Source organism: Ovis aries, chromosome 4 (assembly GCF_016772045.2).
Source record: "Ovis aries strain OAR_USU_Benz2616 breed Rambouillet chromosome 4, ARS-UI_Ramb_v3.0, whole genome shotgun sequence".
NCBI classification, from domain to species: domain Eukaryota; kingdom Metazoa; phylum Chordata; class Mammalia; order Artiodactyla; family Bovidae; genus Ovis; species Ovis aries.
In genome coordinates, this window is record NC_056057.1 from 11,275,572 (window position 1) to 11,295,231 (window position 19,660).

Sequence of the window (19,660 nt, forward strand, 5' to 3'; positions counted from 1 at the left end):
TATTAAATATATGTAAATATATGTTAATGGTTATAAAATATTAATAGATTAACATTACAGAAAATCAACAAAGTTGAACCATTGCTGAGAAACTGTTCACCAGACAGTTTCAAGTCATCCAGAGTTAAGAAATCGAGGAGGAAAAAAAGACAAAAAAACCTACAGAAAAAAATACTGGGAAAACACTGAAAGCTCAGAGTAATCCAAGTGTCTGTTACAGGCTGAATTGCTTCCCAAAATTCATAGGTTGAAGCACTATCCCTCCTTATCTCAGAATGTGACTGTATTTTCAGAGAAGGTCTTTAAAGAGTTAATTAAGCTAAATGAGGTCATAGGGTGGATCCTAATCCAGATATGACTGGATTCCTTGTAAGAAGAGATTGGTGTTACATGCTCACACACACACACGCACACACGACACGACCCTGTGAAGACACAGGGAGAAGACAGCTGTCTACAAGTCAAAAATAGAGATCTTAAAAGAAACCAGCTCTGACAAATCCCTGACATTGGACTTCAAGCCTCTGTGAGCAAATACATTTCTGATTTTTTAACTCATCTTATCTGTAGAAACTTGTTATGGCAGTCCCAGCAAACTAATACTTATGTATATTGTGTCATCATGAATTTCATTATTTTTTAAAATTAGAACATTAGTTTTAAAAATTATGAATATAATTGAAGTTCATTTTCAAACTTAAGAAATACAGAATATAAAAAGAAGGGGAGGAACCATATTATCCAAACGCAGTCTTTGTTTTCCATTATACTTTTTTCTATTCATATATTTTAAAAATATAAATTGAATATTTGAGAAATTTTACCAGACTCTGAAACATATAATTTCAAATAGGTAGTGAATACTGCCCAGTAAATGGTGAATCACATTTTACTTCTTGAATTATTCTGATATGAATATCAAAATTCAGAACCACTGGAATATGACAGCTTTGGGGGTTGTGTGTATAGCTTTTGTTAATTTGTTTGCATTTTAAAATTGGAGGAAAATTGCTTTGCAATGTTGCCTTAGCTTCTGCTGTTGCTTTCTAAAGAAACTGAAACTGCTACATCTGCTAGTAGTAGAAGTGCTTTGTTTTGCTTTGAAGTTTTGAGATTGTTCAGGTGTATCATGGTTCAAGGGCTTCCCAGCTGGCTCAGATGGTAAAGAATCTGCCTGCAGTATGGAAGAAGCGGGTCAGTCCCTGGGCTGGGCAGATCCTCTGGAGAAGTGCATGGCAACCCACCCTAGTATTACTGCCTGGAGAATCCCATGGACAGAGGAGCCTGGCAGGCCACAGTCCCTACGGTCACAAAGAGTTGGACACAGCGACTAACACACACATCGTGGTTCATAGACTTACAAAGAATGCCATGAACTATATTTATTCACAGTCTTTTGTTCTTTATTACACTTTGTCTCCCTCTCTGAATAAGAATTGATGCTTTCAACTGCGGTGTTGGAGAAGACTCTTCAGAGTGCCTTGGACTGCAAGAAGATCCAACCAGTCCATCCTAAAGGAGATCAGTCCTGGGTGTTCATTGAAAGAACTGATGCTGAAGCTGAAACTCCAATACTTTGGCCACCTGATGTGAAGAGCTGACTCATTTGAAAAGACCCTGATGCTGGGAAAGATTGAGGGCAGGAGGAGAAGGGGACGACAGAGGATGAGATGGCTGGACGGCATCACCGACTCAATGGACATGGGTTTGGGTGAACTCTGGGAGTTGGTGATAGACAGGGAAGCTTGGCATGCTGTGGTTGATGGGGTCGCAAAGAGTCGGACACGACTGAGAGACTGAACTGAACTGAATAAGTATAGTTTACTAGATTCTCCACTTCCCATCTCCTGAAAATTCTGATCCCCTCATTCTCACCTGGTGACATCTCTTCCTACCTAATGGACAAAATTGAAGGCTTCAGTGGGCTTTCTCATATACTTCATTCTCCAGATGTGCCCATATTTACCCCTGTGCCCCTATTTACCCCTTCTTTGTACCTAATGATGCAGTTCTGAACCCAGACTCCACAATAACATCACCTGGAGTTTTCAATAAAAGCAGAAAATTACCAGGACTGCTTTTGGGCAACCATATATCTCTAGAGACAAGGCCACATATCAGTACATTTTTAAAAGCTTCCTAAGCAGTTCTACTATATATACAGGGTGAGAATGTCTGGAATGAAATGAAGTCTTCATCTTCCCCTTTCTTTCTTTGACCATCTTTTTATTTCTCTTCCATTTCAAACAGTTCAGTCCTTAAATCATTATACTTGCAGAGAAAAGTAGATGTCTATGGTGAGAGAGTGGGAAGTGAGGGCCTAGGAAGGCAGCTGACCTGGCGGGGTAGGGGTGTGGTTGAGGTGGGGCGAGTAGGACCTGCATAGCATGAAGGGAGTATCCATCTGTAGGCGTGACTGGTGCTGGGAATCCAAGCCTGAGGGAGGTGTGGAGGGTGTGTGGGGCCACCTGGTGTGGTGTCAGAGTGCTAGCACAGTGAGCAGAGTGTCTAAACGGAGGATTGGTCTGGTGTGGGCTATTAGAGCCCAAGCAGAGGAGAGTGTTCTTCTGGGAGAAGATGCTAAAATGAAGTGTCAGAAATTGCACTGAGGAAGGTCAAACAGGCAAGGAAAACTTTATTCGAGAACTCATAGCTTAGTCAATAAAGAATTAGCCTGCAATGCAGGAGACCAGGATTTGATTTCTGGGTCAGGAAGATCCCTTGGAAAAGAAAGTGGCAACCCATTCCAGTATTCTTGCTTGGGAAATCCCATGGACAGAGGAGCCTGGTGGGCTACAGTCCATGGGGTCACAAGAGTCAGACACGACTTAGCAACTAAACCACCCTATGGTAATAGAGGGGAGAGAGAGAGACTGAATTCAGCTCTTCTTAAGTAAACCCAGGAATGAACGGGTGGAAAAAAAATTGGACGACTGTTCAGTAGGTTGGTCAATGGGGTGCCTGAAGCACACCGTGTTGCTTAGTTTGCAAATGTTTTTCTCTGTGATTAGGCCCCCTGGGTTTGCTAGTTGACAAGCATCCAAGTTAGGTTTCCACCCTCTCACAGATACTGGGAAGCAGGGGTGCTATCTCCTTTGATGTTTACATTTCAAATACCTCGTTCCCTGGTGCTTGAGAAGGACAATCCTGGGTTATAGAACTGGAACTGGGCTGGGAGAATATTTGCATACACTTTAAAGGGGCAGAGAAATAATTTGCAACTACAAATTTTCTAAAGTAAATGCTCTAAGGAAAGGGAGGCCTTTATTCAGGGACCTATAATCTAGAAGATACCTGTTCCAAGTTTAGTAAAGCACGCACACACAGTTGTTAAGTTTTGTATCTGACTATCTGCGACCCCATGGACTGTAGCCCACCAGGCTGCTATGTCCATGGGATTTCCCAGGTAAGAATACTGGAGTGGGTTGTCATTTCCTTCTCCAGGGGATCTTCCTGACCCAGGAATCGAACTCACATCTGCATTGGCAGGAGGATTCTTTACTACTGAGCCACCTGGGAAGCTTAGAAATCATTAAAATTCATTTTGGTCAAGAGCCAGAGCTGAGTTGAGAGAGGAGGGCACTTCTTCTGGGCAGGAGATAGCAGCATTGAGATAGAAGATTGATTACACAGAGGGATTACTCAAATAAGAAAATATATAAGGAAGTGAAAGCCATATTTCTCACTGTTGGAGAAGTGGGTTACAAACATGAGAAGAGAATAATTTGCAGTATGGAACTACAGTTGGAGATATCTGTGTGAATTCATGTTTTTAAAGTATATTTAGATATGGAAATAGATATAGCTGTGAATATATTGTCTTCTCTTGTTGATTGAGAGTGAGGAGAGACACCTCCATAGCAATGAGCACAACTAGCACTCAAATGGTGCCTTCTAAAAGCGATTTTTTTTCTCTAAAAAACCAGGGCCCCTTGGAAAGATAGCAGATTCTAGAGATGGGACAGGGAAAGTATAAGATAAGCTTGAGACGTCTTCTTTTTTTTGTCCAGAAAGCAAGGAAGAGATCAAAGAAAGATACAGAAAGTACTAAAAAGTTTAGTCAACTTGAATAGGCTCCTGATACTCAAATCTAGGACAATTGGAGGATCAAAATAAATAGTATAGTAACAGATTATCCACTGAATAATCAGATAATTCACTGAATGATACAGAGAACCATGAGTTCAAATAGATATAAATAAGTAAATGAGTAACTGGAAAATTTGATGAGAAATAGGCAATGGCATCCCACTCCAGTACTTTTGCCTGGAAAATCCCATGGACGGAGGAACCTGGTGGGCTGAGGGCTATGGGGTCACTATGAGTCGGACACGACTAAGCGATTTCACTTTCACTTTTCACTTTCATACATTGGAGAAGGAAATGGCAACCCACTCCAGTGTTCTTGCCTGGAGAATCCCAGGGACAGAAGAGCCTGGTGGGCTGCCGTCTATGGGGTCGCACAGAGTCGGACACGACTGGAGCGACTTAGCAGCAGCAGCAGCAGCAGCAGTGTATTGACAAAATTACAATTTACCTTCCCACCAAATACTTTAACTAATGACAATGAGAAAGACTAACTGTACAGTGGAGAAGCCTGCAGGCCCTTTTATTCAGTGTTATCTTTGATTCATCGAGGTGAATGACATCAATATGGGACAAATGAGAATGATGAACCCTAATAGGATGGCGAGTGTACAGCATCACTCCTGTGATATTCCTGCCAAGATACATAACTTAAATCTACTAACCCTGAAACATCAAACAAATGTAAACTGAGGGATGTTCTACAAAATAGCTGGCCTCTCATCTTGAAAAGTGTCAAGGTCATAAACATGTAGAGGTTAAGGAAATGTTTCAGATTGGAGGAAATTAAATGCAACTTATGCTGGGTCTTTTTGTTATAAAACACATTATTGAGATAATTAGTGAAACTTGAATGAAGTGTGAAGATTAGATAAAAGTAATCAACATCTAAGTTAATATCAGTGTCCACCCCAAGTTGGCCATCCTGATTTGGATGGTTGTGTTGTGATTAGTTTCCTTGTACTGTGGCTAGAATTTCCTTGTTTATTGAAATACACACTGAAGTACTGGAGGGTGATTCAATTTCTTACTCAAACTGCTAATTAAAAGCTTTTGTCCTTGTACTTCCTATCAATCTGTAAGTTTTTGATTGGTGGATTACAGGTCGGTAATTACTGAAAATAAAAAAGAATCATACAATTGCCACCCGTATAATATCACTCCTAACCACAATAAGAGAAAGAAGTAAAGTGAAGTTCATTCTCTCCTTCATTCTCATGGGCTTAACTCCAAATTAAAATTTCCCTCTTTAAATGTCATCCTTCTCAGCCGTACACAAATAAGTTTAGGATTCCTGGATTTTCACTGGAGATTCTACCACCCATAAAAATATTCACAGAAAACATACTGCTTGGTTTTGTCTACTGGAACTGGATTGTTACATATACATGCCCTCAGCATTCACCCACATTGATGTAGCTATAGTTATTTTTCATTGCCATTTAATATTCTACTGAGTTATTTTGCCATATCTGATTTATCCATGCTTCTGTTGGAATATTAGAGTGGCATAATGTAGTTTTGAACATTCTTGTGCATGTCTTCTGATGCACATGAACAAGGGTTATTCTAGAAAATGTTGCCTGGAGGGGAATCTTGGTTGATGTACATGATCAACATTCCTATATAATACTTAAATGTTTCCCGAAGTTTTAGCAGTTTACATTCCTATTGTTGTTGTTTTAATCACTAAGTCATGTCTGACTCTTTCATGACCCCCATGGACTGTAGCCTGCCAGGCTCCTCTCTAAGGATCTTCCTGATCCAGGGATCCAACTCTGGTTCCTACCTTGGCAGGCAGATTCTTTACCACTGAGCCATTAGGGAAGCCCCACATTCCTATAAGCAACAGATTAAGGGGTTTCTCTTACTCTACATCCATGATAACTCTTGCTATTATGAGGCTTTCTGACTTTTATCATTCAAGTGGATGTGAAACTGTATCTTGCTGCGATTTTAATTTCCATTTGCCTTATTATTAGTAGATTGAAAATCTTTTCATATGTTTAGCTATTTATGCTTCCTCAGCTCTGAAATTCCTGTTTAATTTGCATATTTTAAAATCAGTTTGGTCATAATTTTTGTTGCTTGTTTTTGGGTGTTTTAAGTCCTAATCCTTTAGTTACTGTGTGTATTGCAAATTTAATTCTAGCTCTTAGTTTCGCTTTTCACTTACTTCGCGGTTGTAAACAGAAGTTCTTAATTTCAATGTGGTTAAATTCATGAGCTTTTTCCTGTGGTTTATGCTTTTTGTGTCTTATTTAGAACATCTTCCCTACTTTGAGATCATATTTTCTCATGTCATTCTGTAAATGCTTTCTAGTTTTGCCTTCTACTAGGTATAAGGTATGGAGAAGGAAATGGCAACCCACTCCAGTGCTCGTACCTGGAGAATCCCAGGGACGGGGGAAGCCTGATGAGCTGCCGTCTATGGGGTCGCACAGAGTCAGACACGACTGAAGCGACTTAGCAGCAGCAGGTATAAGGTAAGGGGCTCTTATCACATATAGACAAACCTCTAATCACATATAGACAAAGGAAAGGGCACACGCTTATTCCATAAACTTAAAGTGTTAATCATGAATAGAAAGAGACAATTATGTAAGAACTGACATGGGGTATCTACTTTTAAAATTCAAAATGAAGGAAGAATGAATAAAAAAGAAATCTGGACAATTTCATTAGCCTATGGAGTAACCCACCAAATGGGTCAGTAAGCAACCAAGAGAAAGGATGCAAAAAAGCCACTTCTATCATCTCAATGTCTTCATCCTCACCCCAACTAGAGAGCAGAAATACAGCAGAAAAAATCAGATTTTCCTTCAGCGAAATATCTACAGCAATTGAAAGTTGAAAAAGGAAAGAAATAAGTAAAACACGTAGAGAGCATGACAGGCTGGGAAGTATGGTACTTGGAGGGCTTCTGTTAAGTCTATCTTTTCACATACAGTTCAGATCAGCAATTATAATGTATGGACTTCACCTCTTTTTCTCTCTTTGTCTGTGAAGAGAATGAAAACAGTTCCTGAAGAGACAAGTGAAAAAAATGGTACTTAAAAGTTGAGCCAGTTCTTTGGAAAAAAAAAAAGAAGAAGAAGAAGAAAGAAATGTATATAAATTTGGAATACAGTAACCATGGGACCTATCTCAAGGTATATGAGAGGCTTGTGGTCTCTCTTGGAATCAATGTTTTGGGGCTTAACCCGACTAAGAGAATGATGCCAAGGTACGTCCACACCATTACAGAGCATACTCCCTGATACAGGATCAAATAAAATTAGATAACTTCAATCATATTACATTAAATTAAATTGCAGATGGCTCAATGATTTAAACATAATAAATTCAATAATACACTCTCAGAAAACATGACCAAGTTTTAAAAGTATTAAAGTGGAGAAAGGTATAGTAAAGGCCCTAAAAAACATACAGAGAGAAAGTTAATATATTTGAGTTGCATAAATATGTAATCACTTTGTAAAATATTTCATAAAGTAAGCCAAAAGAGTACCAATCAAGCAGGAAAACTGTAACATTTATAATACTGTTAAAGAGCTAACTTTGTAATTCATGAAGAATCTGTACAAATCAGTATGGAAAAAACAAAGACTTCAATTTAAAAAAAATAAGCAGTTTTTAGGTCCATCCATGTCTCTACAAATAATCCCATTCTGGCAGAAACTAACACAACATTGTAAAGCAACCATACCCTAATTAAAAAAAATAAGCAATGGTGAATGGAATTGTTTCCTTAATTTCTTTTTCTACTTTCTCATTATTCGTGTATAGGAATGCAAGGGATTTCTGTGTGTTGATTTTATATCCTGCAACTTTACTATATTCATTGATTAGCTCTAGTAATTTTCTGGTGGAGTCTTTAGGGTTTTCCATGTAGAGGATCATGTCATCTGCAAACAGTGAGAGTTTTACTTCTTCTTTTCCAATTTGGATTCCTTTTATTTCTTTTTCTGCTCTGATTGCTGTGGCCAAAACTTCCAGAACTATGTTGAATAGTAGCGGTGAAAGTGGACACCCTTGTCTTGTTCCTGACTTTAGGGGAAATGCTTTCAATTTTTCCCCATTGAGGATAATGTTTGCTGTGGGTTTGTCATAGATAGCTTTTATTATGTTGAGATATGTTCCTTCTATTCCTGCTTTCTGGAGAGTTTTTATCATAAATGGATGTTGAATTTTGTCAAAGGCCTTCTCTGCATCTATTGAGATAATCATATTCCATTCACCATTGCAACGAAAAGAATAAAATACTTAGGAATATGGATTGGAAGAATCAATATAGTGAAAAATGAGTATACTACCCAAAGCAATTTACAAATTCAATGCAATCCCTATCAAGCTACCAGGCACATTTTCACAGAACTAGAACAAATAATTTCAAGATTTGTATGGAAATACAAAAACCTCGAATAGCCAAAGCAATCTTGAGAAAGAAGAATGGAACTGGAGGAATCAACTTGCCTGACTTCAGGCTCTACTACAAAGCCACAGTCATCAAGACAGTATGGTACTGGCACAAAGACAGACATATAGATCAATGGAACAAAATAGAAAGCCCAGAGATAAATCCACACATATGGACACCTTATCTTTGACAAAGGAGGCAAGAATATACAATGGAGTAAAGACAATCTCTTTAACAAGTGGTGCTGGGAAAACTGGTCAACCACTTGTAAAAGAATGAAACTAGATCACTTTCTAACACCGCACACAAAAATAAACTCAAAATGGATTAAAGATCTAAATGTAAGATCAGAAACTATAAAACTCCTAGAGGAGAACATAGGCAAAACACTCTCAGACATAAATCACAGCAGGATCCTCTATGATCCACCTCCCAGAATGCTGGAAATAAAAGCAAAAATAAACAAATGGGATCTAATTAAAATTAAAAGCTTCTGCACAACAAAGGAAAATATAAGCAAGGTGAAAAGACAGCCTTCTGAATGGGAGAAAATAATAGCCAATGAAGCAACTGACAAACAACTCATCTCAAAAATATACAAGCAACTTATGCAGCTCAACTCCAGAAAAATAAACGACCCAATCAAAAAATGGGCCAAAGAGCTAAATAGACATTTCTCCAAAGAAGACATACGGATGGCTAACAAACACATGAAAAGATGCTCAACATCACTCATTATTAGAGAAATGCAAATCAAAACCACAATGAGGTACCACTTCACACCAGTCAGAATGGCTGCGATCCAAAAATCTGCAAGCAATAAATGCTGGAGAGGGTGTGGAGAAAAGGGAACCCTCCTACACTGTTGGTGGGAATGCAAACTAGTACAGCCACTATGGAGAACAGTGTGGAGATTCCTTAAAAAATTGCAAATAGAACTACCTTATGACCCAGCAATCCCACTTCTGGGCATACACACCGAGGAAACCAGAACTGAAAGAGACACATGTACCCCAATGTTCATCGCAGCACTGTTTATAATAGCCAGGACATGGAAACAACCTAGATGTCCATCAGCAGATGAATGGATAAGAAAGCTGTGGTACATATACACAATGGAGTATTACTCAGCCGTTAAAAGAATTCATTTGAATCAGTTCTGATGAGATGGATGAAACTGGAGCCGATTATACAGAGTGAAGTAAGCCAGAAAGAAAAACACCAATACAGTATACTAACACATATATATGGAATTTAGGAAGATGGCAATGATGACCCTGTATGCAAGAGAGGGAAAGAGACACAGATGTGTATAACGGACTTTTGGACTCAGAGGGAGAGGGAGAGGGTGGGATGATTTGGGAGAATGACATTCTAACATGTATACTATCATGTGAACTCAATCGCCAGTCTATGTCTGACGCAGGACGCAGCATGCTTGGGGCTGGTGCATGGGGATGACCCAGAAAGATGTTATGGGGAGGGAGGTGGGAGGGGGGTTCATGTTTGGGAATGCATGTAAGAATTAAAGATTTTAAAATTTAAAAAAAACTAAAAAAAAAAAAAAAAAAAAAATAAGCAAAGGATATGAAGAGGATTTTCAAGAAAAAAAAGATGAATAAATACAGTATTTTCAACCTCACTCATAAAAAAGTATTAAAAACTACAAAATATCATCTCATATCACGTTGCCAACATGAAAAATTTAATAACACCTGGTGTTGGGGATGATATGGGGAAATAAGCTAGCTCATAATACTAAAGATAGAAATGTAAATGAGAATAATGGAGAGAAATTCAGCAGTATCTATGAAAACTATAAACATTCAAAAACAAAAGAAAAGTTTGAAGACAAAACACAGGAGAATATGAAGGTAGGCAAAAATTTCTTAAGCAGGATATGAAAAGGGCTAATCATGTATGGAAGTGAGAGTTGAACTGTGAAGAAAGCTGAGCACTGAAGAATTGATGCTTTTGAACTGTGGTGTTGGAGAAGACTCTTGAGAGTCCCTTGGACTGCAAGGAGATCCAACCAGTCCATTCTAAAGGAGATCAGCCCTGGGTGTTCTTTCGAAGGAATGATGCTAAAGCTGAAACTCCAATACTTTGGCCACCTCATGCAAAGAGTTGACTCATTGGAAAAGACTCTGATGCTGGGAGGGATTGAGGGCAGGAGGAGAAGGGGATGACCGAGGATGAGATGGCTGGATGGTATCACCGACTCGATGGATGTGAGTTTGAGTGAACTCCGGGAGCTGGTGATGGACAGGGAGGCCTGGCATGCTGCGATACATGGGGTCGCAAAGAGTTGGACACGATTGAGAGACTGAACTGAACTGAATGATAAAGAAAAAACTGATAAATTAGACTATATATATTTTGTATATATATTATAAAAATTAAGATTAAGCAACTGGAATGCTCATATACTGATTATGGGAGTGTAAATGTATATATCCACCTTGGGAAACTATTGGATTTTGTCTACTCAACCTGAACATTCTAGGTACATCCAAGAAAGAAGAATGCATGTGTCCACCAAAACACATGTACAAGAATGTTTGCAGCAGCTTTATTTATACTTGTCCACTATGCTGATAACATCTTGCCAATTTGACTCAGGGTACAGGAAATACTCTGGATTTCTTAGTAAGAGAAACACATACCAGACAGCAAAGATACATGGTACAAGGGGTCTGTCACACAGATGAAGTTTTTAGAGATCTCATGGTCTGGGAAGGAAGAAAGAGCTCTATAGAAGATGGTGCAAGCTGCTCTGCTTTTCAGCATATGTGGCCTGGCAGAGCCCAAGATACTAGAGGTGTCCTTTGTGGATGGAGTCTCTCAAAAGGCCTAATATTGGAGGCATGTTGCAGATTTTCCAGGATTATTGTAACAGCTGGACTTTTTGGCGGAGAACGACTTATGTTTGAAAAAAAGGAAGCCCTAGAAGAGACCGAGTGCCTGACCATAGGATATCAAGTGACTGGCTATGTGGCTGAGTTTCACAACACAAGCTACATGTGCTCAGATTCGATGAGTCTCGAGGTCAAGCTGGGCAAGAAACACAAATGCTAGAATGGCACCTTCAGATCACATCTCAGTAGGTCCAGAGGTCACACGAGTAATCACATAAAAGGTGTATCAGTCTCAGAACAGGACTAGGATTCCACATCATCTATCTCAGTTGCACTGTTGCCTCTCCCTGAAATTATACTTATGATATCAAGGGAATTCCTCATGACTGATAAAGAGAAAAGCAGGAAATAAGGTTTGGTTCACAGATGAGTCAGCTCAGTATATCAGCGCTAACTGAAAATGGACTTTGCCGTGCTACAGCCACACTCAACAGTAACCTTGAGTGAAGGGAAATCTGTCCAGTGGGTCATTCTACGGAGGGGAAATGATCTGAAGTATGGACATACATGGATCCTTTGAACAGTGGCAGATGGTTTAGATAGCTGTTCAGGAGTTTGAGGAAGAGGCATATGGACAAATCTTTGGGAGTGCTCACAAACCGTGTGCAACCTTTCATCTTCTGTTATGTCTAGAGAGCACCCACTGAAGGCAGGCACTAAACAACCACCCTGTATGGCCAGATGGCAGCTCATCCTGTAGACGCTACTGCCTCTGTTCTCAGCCACCTCAATGCTTGCACAGCAGCTCCTTAGTTGAGCTGGCCATAACAGCTTTTGAGACTATTCAAGTATCAAATAGCAAGGACTCCCTCTCACAAAACTGGATCTAGTTATTGTCCCTGCATGTTGACCTAACTGCCCACAGCATAGACCAGTGCTGAACCTTTAATGTGACACCATCCTTCAAGGATACTAGCCAGGCACTAGTGGTAGGTTGATTATATCAGATCCCTTCCATCCTCTACTAGTTTATTCTTACTGGGGTTGATACCCACTCTGGGTAGTGTTTGTCTTCCTTCCTAGAGCGTCTCTGGAATCCACACCATCTGAGCAATTATAGAATGTACGGTTTACTCACATGGGATTTCACATGAAAATACATCACACTCAACTGATCCATTTTAAAGCAAAGGAAGACTTTTCGTCCTGGAAGGATCTGGTAAGTCCTGACTTGACAATATCTTAGCCTTGTGATCTTGGCCAAGTCATTCAATCTCCTCATCTCTTAAGATGAGGATGACAGGGATCCTGTTAAGATCATGTGACATGAAGCAATATGTGAAAAAGCCTTTTAGATACCATCTGGTGTAGCATTAAGAATGAATTCTGGATGTGCAGCTGTAGCTTGCAGGTATATCTTTAGAGAGAAGGGGTATTACTTGTTACAGGGTTTCCCATCTGGTAAGGGAAAGAAATGGGCCTGCAGCAGCAGCTGTGGCTCTGAGACTCTGGGGTTGCTTCTAGTGTTTGGGAGCAGATTCCAGATGGAGGCAGCTTTTTGCTTTCTTTTCTCAGGCAACTTTAATGTACAGTAATCATTCCAAGCTGGTGTGTTCCTTTCATTTTTTTTCAAACACTTGGACCATGTTCATTTTTTTTTCTCCCCAAAAGAACTATGTTGGAGGTTGTCTCTTTCTGGTATAAACTTTCCTAGAGATTCAAGATCAAGCTTGAAAGTGGGCACCCTTGTCTTGTTCCTGACTTCAGGGGAAATGCTTTCAATTTTTCACCATTTAGGATAAAGTTTGCTGTGAGTCTGTCATATATAGCTTTTATCATGTTGAGATATGTTCCTTCTATTCCTGCTTTCTGGAGAGTTTTTATCATAAATGGATGCTGAATTTTGTCAGAGGCTTTCTCTACATCTATTGAGATAATCATACGGCTTTTATTTTTCAATTTGTTAATGTGGTGAGTTACACTGATTGATTTGTGGATACTGAAGAATCCTTGCATCCCTGGGATAAAGCCCACTTGGTCATGGTGTATGATCTTTTTAATGTGTTGTTGGATTCTGATTGCTAGAATTTTGTTAAGGATTTTTGCGTCTATGTTCATCAGTGATATTGGCCTGTAGTTTTCTTTTTTTGTGGCATCTTTGTCAGGTTTTGGTATTAGGGTGATGGTGGCCTCATAGAATGAGTTTGGAAGTTTACCTTCCTCTGCAATTTTCTGGAAGAGTTTGAGTAGGATAGATGTTAGCTCTTCTCTAAATTTTTGGTAGAATTCAGCTGTGAAGCCATCTGGACCTGGGCTTTTGTTTGCTGGAAGACAAGGGTGCCCACTTTCACCACTATTATTCAACATAGTTCTGGAAGTTATGGCCACAGCAATCAGAGCAGAAAAAGAAATAAAAGGAATCCAAATTGGAAAAGAAGTAAAACTCTCATTGTTTGCAGATGACATGATCCTCTACATAGAAAACCCTAAAGACTCCACCAGAAAATTACTAGAGCTAATCAGTGAATATAGTAAAGTTGCAGGATATAAAATCAGCACACAGAAATCCCTTTCATTCCTATACACTAATAATGAGAAAGTAGAAAAAAGAAATTAAGGAAACAATTCCATTCACCATTGCAACAAAAAGAATAAAATACTTAGGAATATATCTACCTAAAGAAACTAAAGACCTATATATCAGTTCAGTTCAGTTCAGTCACCCAGTCATGTCTGACTCTTTGCGACCCCATGAATCGCAGCACGCCAGGCCTCCCTGTCCATCACCAACTCCTGGAGTTCACTCAGACTCACGTCCATTGAGTCAGTGAGGCCATCCAGCCATCTCATCCTCTGTCATCCCCTTCTTCCCCTGCCCCCAATCCCTCCCAGCATCAGAGTCTTTTCCAATGAGTCAGCTCTTTGCATGAGGTGGCCAAAGTACTGGAGTTTTAGCTTTAGCATCTATATATAGAAAACTATAAAACACTGATGAAAGAAATCAAAGTGAACACTAATAGATGGAGAAATATATCATGAATTGGAAGAATCAATATAGTTAAAATGAGTATATTACCCAAAGCAATCCACAGATTCAATGCAATCCCTATCAAGCTACTGGCGGTATTTTTCACAGAGCTAGAATAAATAATTTCACAATTTGTATGGAAATACAAAAACCTTGAATAGCCAAAGCAATCTTGAGAAAGAAGAATGGAACTGGAGGAATCAACCTGCCTGACTTCAAGCTCTACTACAAAGCCACAGTCATCAAGACAGTATGGTACTGGCACAAAGAAATAAGGATGAATGGAACAAAATAGAAAGCCCAGAGATAAATCCATGCACCTATGGACACCTTATCTTTGACAAAGGAGGCAAGAATATACAATAGATTAAAGAAATCTCTTTAACAAGTGGTGCTGGGAAAACTGGTCAACCACTTGTAAAAGAATGAAACTAGATCACTTTCTAACACCACACACAAAAATAAACTCAAAATGGATTAAGGATCTAAACGTAAGACCAGAAACTATAAAACTCCTATAGGAGAACACAGGCAAAACACTCTCTGACATAAATCACAGCAGGATCCTCTATGACCCACCTCCCAGAATACTAGAAATAAAAGCAAAAATAAACAAATGGAATCTAATTCAAATTAAAAGCTTCTGCACAACAAAAGAAACTATAAGCAAGGTGAAAAGACAGCCTTCAGAATGGGAGAAAATAATAGCAAATGAAGAAACTGACAAACAACTAATCTCAAAAATATACAAGCAACTTATGCAGCTCAATTACAGAAAACTAAATGACCCAATCAAAAAATGGGCCAAAGAACTAAATAGACATTTCTCCAAAGAAGACATACAGATGGCTAACAAACACATGAAAAGATGCTCAACATCACTCATTATCAGATAAATGCAAATCAAGACCACAATGAGGTACCATTTCAAACCAGTCAGAATGGCTGCTCTGAAAAAGTCTACAAGCAATAAATGTTGGAGAGGGTGTGGAGAAAAGGGGACCTTCTTACACTGTTGGTGGGAATGCAAACTAGTACAACCACTATGGAGAACAGTGTGGAGGTTCCTTAAAAAGCTGGAAATAGAACTGCCTTATGACCCAGCAATCCCACTGCTGGGCATACACACCAAGGAAACCAGAATTGAAGGAGACACGTGTACCCCAATGTTCATCACAGCACTGTTTGTAGCCAGGACATGGAAACAACCTAGATGTCCATCAGCAGATGAATGGATAAGAAAGCTGTGGTACACATACACAATGGAGTATTACTCAGCCATTACAAAGAATACATTTGAATCAGTTCTAATGAGGTTGATGGAAGTGGAGCCTATTATGAAGAGTGAAGTAAGCCAGAAAGAAAAACACCAATATAGTGTACTAACACATATATATGGAATTTAGAAAGATGGTAACAATAACCCTGTATGCGAGACGGCAAAAGAGACACAGATGTATAGAACAGACTTTTGGACTCTGAGGGAGAGGGAGAGGTTGGGATGATTTGGGAGAATGGCATTGAAACATATATACTATCATGTAAGAAACGAATCGCCAGTCTAGGTTCGATACAGGATACAGGATGCTTGGGGCTGGTGCACTGGGTTGACCCAGAGAGATGATATGGGGAGTGTAGTGGGAGGGGAGTTCAGGATTGGGAACTCATGTACACCCATGGCGGATTCATGTCAATGTATGGCAAAACCAATACAGTATTGTAAAATAAAAATAAATAAATAAAGAATTAAAAAAAAAAAGAATTTTCAAGCTTGAAACTGACTGCCCAAGTCATAAGCCCATGAGAATCAGTGTTCCTAGTTGAAGTTCTGCTTAATTCAGGATGCACAGCAAGTGAGATTTCTGGGGGACCTGACCCATGTCTTGTAAAGGATAGAGTCTGTGAGCACCAGGGGTTTCTGAGTGACCTAAAAGTTGTGTTTCTCAGAGTTTGGAAGCTCTTTAACTATTCAAATATGGACCAATTTTCCCTGAGTTTTCCTTAAACATATTGAGCCAGAAATTGTTTGGTTAGGTATGTACTTCGGGCTTCTCTGGTGGTTCAGAGGTTAAAAAGTCTGCCTGCGAAGCAGGAGGCACAGGAGACATGGGTTCAATCCCTGAGTCAGGAAGATCCCATGAAGGAGAAAATGGCAACCCACTCCTGGATTCTTGTTGGGGAAATCATACGGACAGAGGAGCCTGGCAGGCTAGAGTCCATGGGGTCGCAAAAGAGTTGAAAATGACTTAGTGACTAAACAACAACAACCACCAAAAGATACCACTCATTTTAGCTTTAATATTCCAAAAGTTCAATTTTCCTGTGTCAAGACTTCAAAAGACAGTGCAGACTATTTAGAATTTAAAGCTGGATGGGAGGTCAAACCATTAAAAAAAAATTACCCTGCTGTGGAATCAAGGATTTCTAGGAGTTGGATGGGAGAAGGTAGAGGGGGTTTGGAGGAAAGCGCCTCCTGAGATAATCTCAGGAGGGAGAGTGAAGGACACAGGAAAGCTCCCTCCTACTCTCTGGGACAATACGAGTAGGGCTCAGGGCATGAGGGCTGATAGCCAGGAAGGAATAGGCTCTGGCCCCCTAAGGATCATAATTTCAAGAGTTGTGAAGTGAGCAGGCAAAGGGTTCCACTGTGCCAGCACTGAGAGGTGACTTGGTAAAGTAAGAGGTGACGTTGGGGGATCAGTTTATATTGCCCCCTCTTCAAGATCACTCCCTCCAGTGAGCTATGAGAAAATCCCACGGACCCTTCTCTAGCTAGCCTAGAGTCACCCATGCAAAGAGCAGACCACAGGTAATTGCCCAGTCACAGTACAAAAGGCAGGGATGGGATCAGTCTCTCTGTGAGGCTGAGCCTACTCAGGGAACTGGGGGGACACAGACACTGGCTCATAAGCAGAAACCTACCAGGAATTGAACTAAAACAACTAGCCCAGGACTCCAGCAGTGACAACTTCATCACCAAGGTGGGAGTCTGGATGCAGGTGGAATCAACTGAAAGTTTGCCAAAGTGCTAATGGTAAGCTGGTGAAGAAACAGATAGAGGGAGAGAATAAATTCACTTAAAAAATTCACAAACCAAGATTACAAAACAAACAAAGCAGCTAATGTCAAACAGACAGACAACAAAATTAACTATAAATTCATTCCCCCCTAAATAATTAGACTTTTGATAAAGATGTTCAGGATTATCAAAGAGACATGAAAAGATACTATCCATAAATAAAATAAGAAACTATGAAAAATTTGGAAGTTAAATAAGAAAATATAGAGAAGAGTGAAGCAAAAATCTTAGAAATTATACATATATACACACATATATATACATATAAATATATACATAAATATTATATATATAATTTTGTTTTATGTGTATGTTGCATATATTATATATAATATGTTATACATGTAGTAATATATTACATATGTATATTCATCTTATATGTATATACGCATATATTCAATAAGAATGATAAAATCTGATTATAGTAAAATAAGTTGTGTGTTGAAAGATACTTCTGAGGAATTTACCCACATTAAGCACAAAGAAAAAAATAAAAATATACAAAAGAACAATTAAAATATATAGTGAAGAGTTTGAGAGACTTCAACAAATGTCTGATGACTGTTTCAAAAAAAAGTAAAGAGAGAAAATAATATTTACTGTGATAATGACAGATACTTTTCAGAACTGGAAAAAAAACTTGAATTCTTTGATTTAAAAAAGAAAAATAACAAATAAAAACAAAAGAAATAGAACTAAATCTATAGCTAGGTATAGCATGTGTGCGTGCATGCTCAGCCGCTTCTGTCTTGTCTGAATCTTTGCAACCCCGTGGACTGTAGCCCACCAGGCTCCTCTGTCCATGGGATTCTCCAGGCAAGAATACTGGAGTGGGTTGTGATTCCCTTCTCCAGGGGATCTTCCCAACCCAAGGATGGAACCTGGGTCTCCTGGGTTGCAGGCGGATTCTTCACCACTGAGCCACCAAGGAAGCCCAGATATAGCATAATAAAACTGAAAAATAGTAAGTATAAATAAAAATTCAAGCCCCCAAAGAAAAAATCCCAAATAATCTACAAAAAACGAGGGGAGGGAACAGTATTCTCATTAGAAACAGCTGATGACAAAAGACAGCTGATAATATATTCAGTATTTGAGAGAAAATACACATTGGCCTAGAAACTTACAATTAGGTAAACCATAATTCAAAAGTAAACATTTTTAAAGACATTTTCAGAGATGTAAATTTCTAGAGGATTTATTACTAACTGATTCTAATTGAAAAAGTGATTACAGGATGAATTTTAACAAGAAAAGTGAGCTTAGGAGGAAGACACGTGGCTTAAAAAATTGGAGGCACATAAAGCAGCAAGGCAAATATGAAGGCACACAACTTGATAAATGTGCTGAAAACATAATCCTCTAACTAAGACTAACCAGCAATAACAAAGTGTGTGTGTAGGTGTGTGTGTATGTTCTGATAACAGAATATTAAAGCACTATATTTTCCAGAAAGGACTACAAAGGTATATATTAACTTCAGATTTTGAAATAAAAGTTATTTTAAAAATATAGTGTACTACTATGGAGGATAGAGGGATATATTCTAGAGCTTCCATGAGAGCAGGAGATATAAGAAAATGCAGATAATTTTATCAGTTTAATAGGAGGCACGAAAATGGAAAAATAAAGGAAAATGGTAATAAACAGAAAATATAGGAAGGAAATACAAAGAGAATATAAATATATAGTAATCACAGCAAGTGTAAATGGATTAAACTCACTCACTGAAATTTAGTCTATCATGTTGAATATATGCAGTTACAAGAGACCCAACTAAAAAAAAAAAAAAACCTCAGATTTATTTAAAATAAAGTATTGAAAAATATATCAGGCAAATGACCAAAGGGTATATAAATGTTAATATAAAATGAAGTAAAATAGAATGTAAGATAAAAGGCTTTAATAGAGATGAAGAACATTAAACCAAGAAAATATAAAAATAAATTTGTGAGCATTTAATAACATAACCTTGAATTATATAGAGCAAAAACTGAATTACATGGTGAAATTGATGAATTAGAAACTAAAATGAAACAATATGGTGAATTAACCATTCATTTAAAAATGTAAAACTTAAACAAATTCTATAAATTGATTGCTGCTGCTGCTGCTGCTAAGTCGCTTCAGTCACGCCCGACTCTGTGCGACCCCATAGACGGCAGCCCACCAGGCTCCCCCGTCCCTGG

The 19,660-nt window shown here is 38.8% G+C and overlaps 1 long non-coding RNA gene across 1 annotated transcript; it reads left to right on the forward strand.

The window, feature by feature from the left end:
• Nucleotides 1-6: 6 nt before the first annotated feature.
• LOC121819382 (uncharacterized) lies at nt 7-16,151 on the forward strand. The gene is made up of 3 exons (XR_006059588.2): nt 7-526; nt 1,435-6,572; nt 7,096-16,151. It is a non-coding gene; the product is annotated as an uncharacterized LOC121819382 (long non-coding RNA).
• Nucleotides 16,152-19,660: the final 3,509 nt, after the last annotated feature.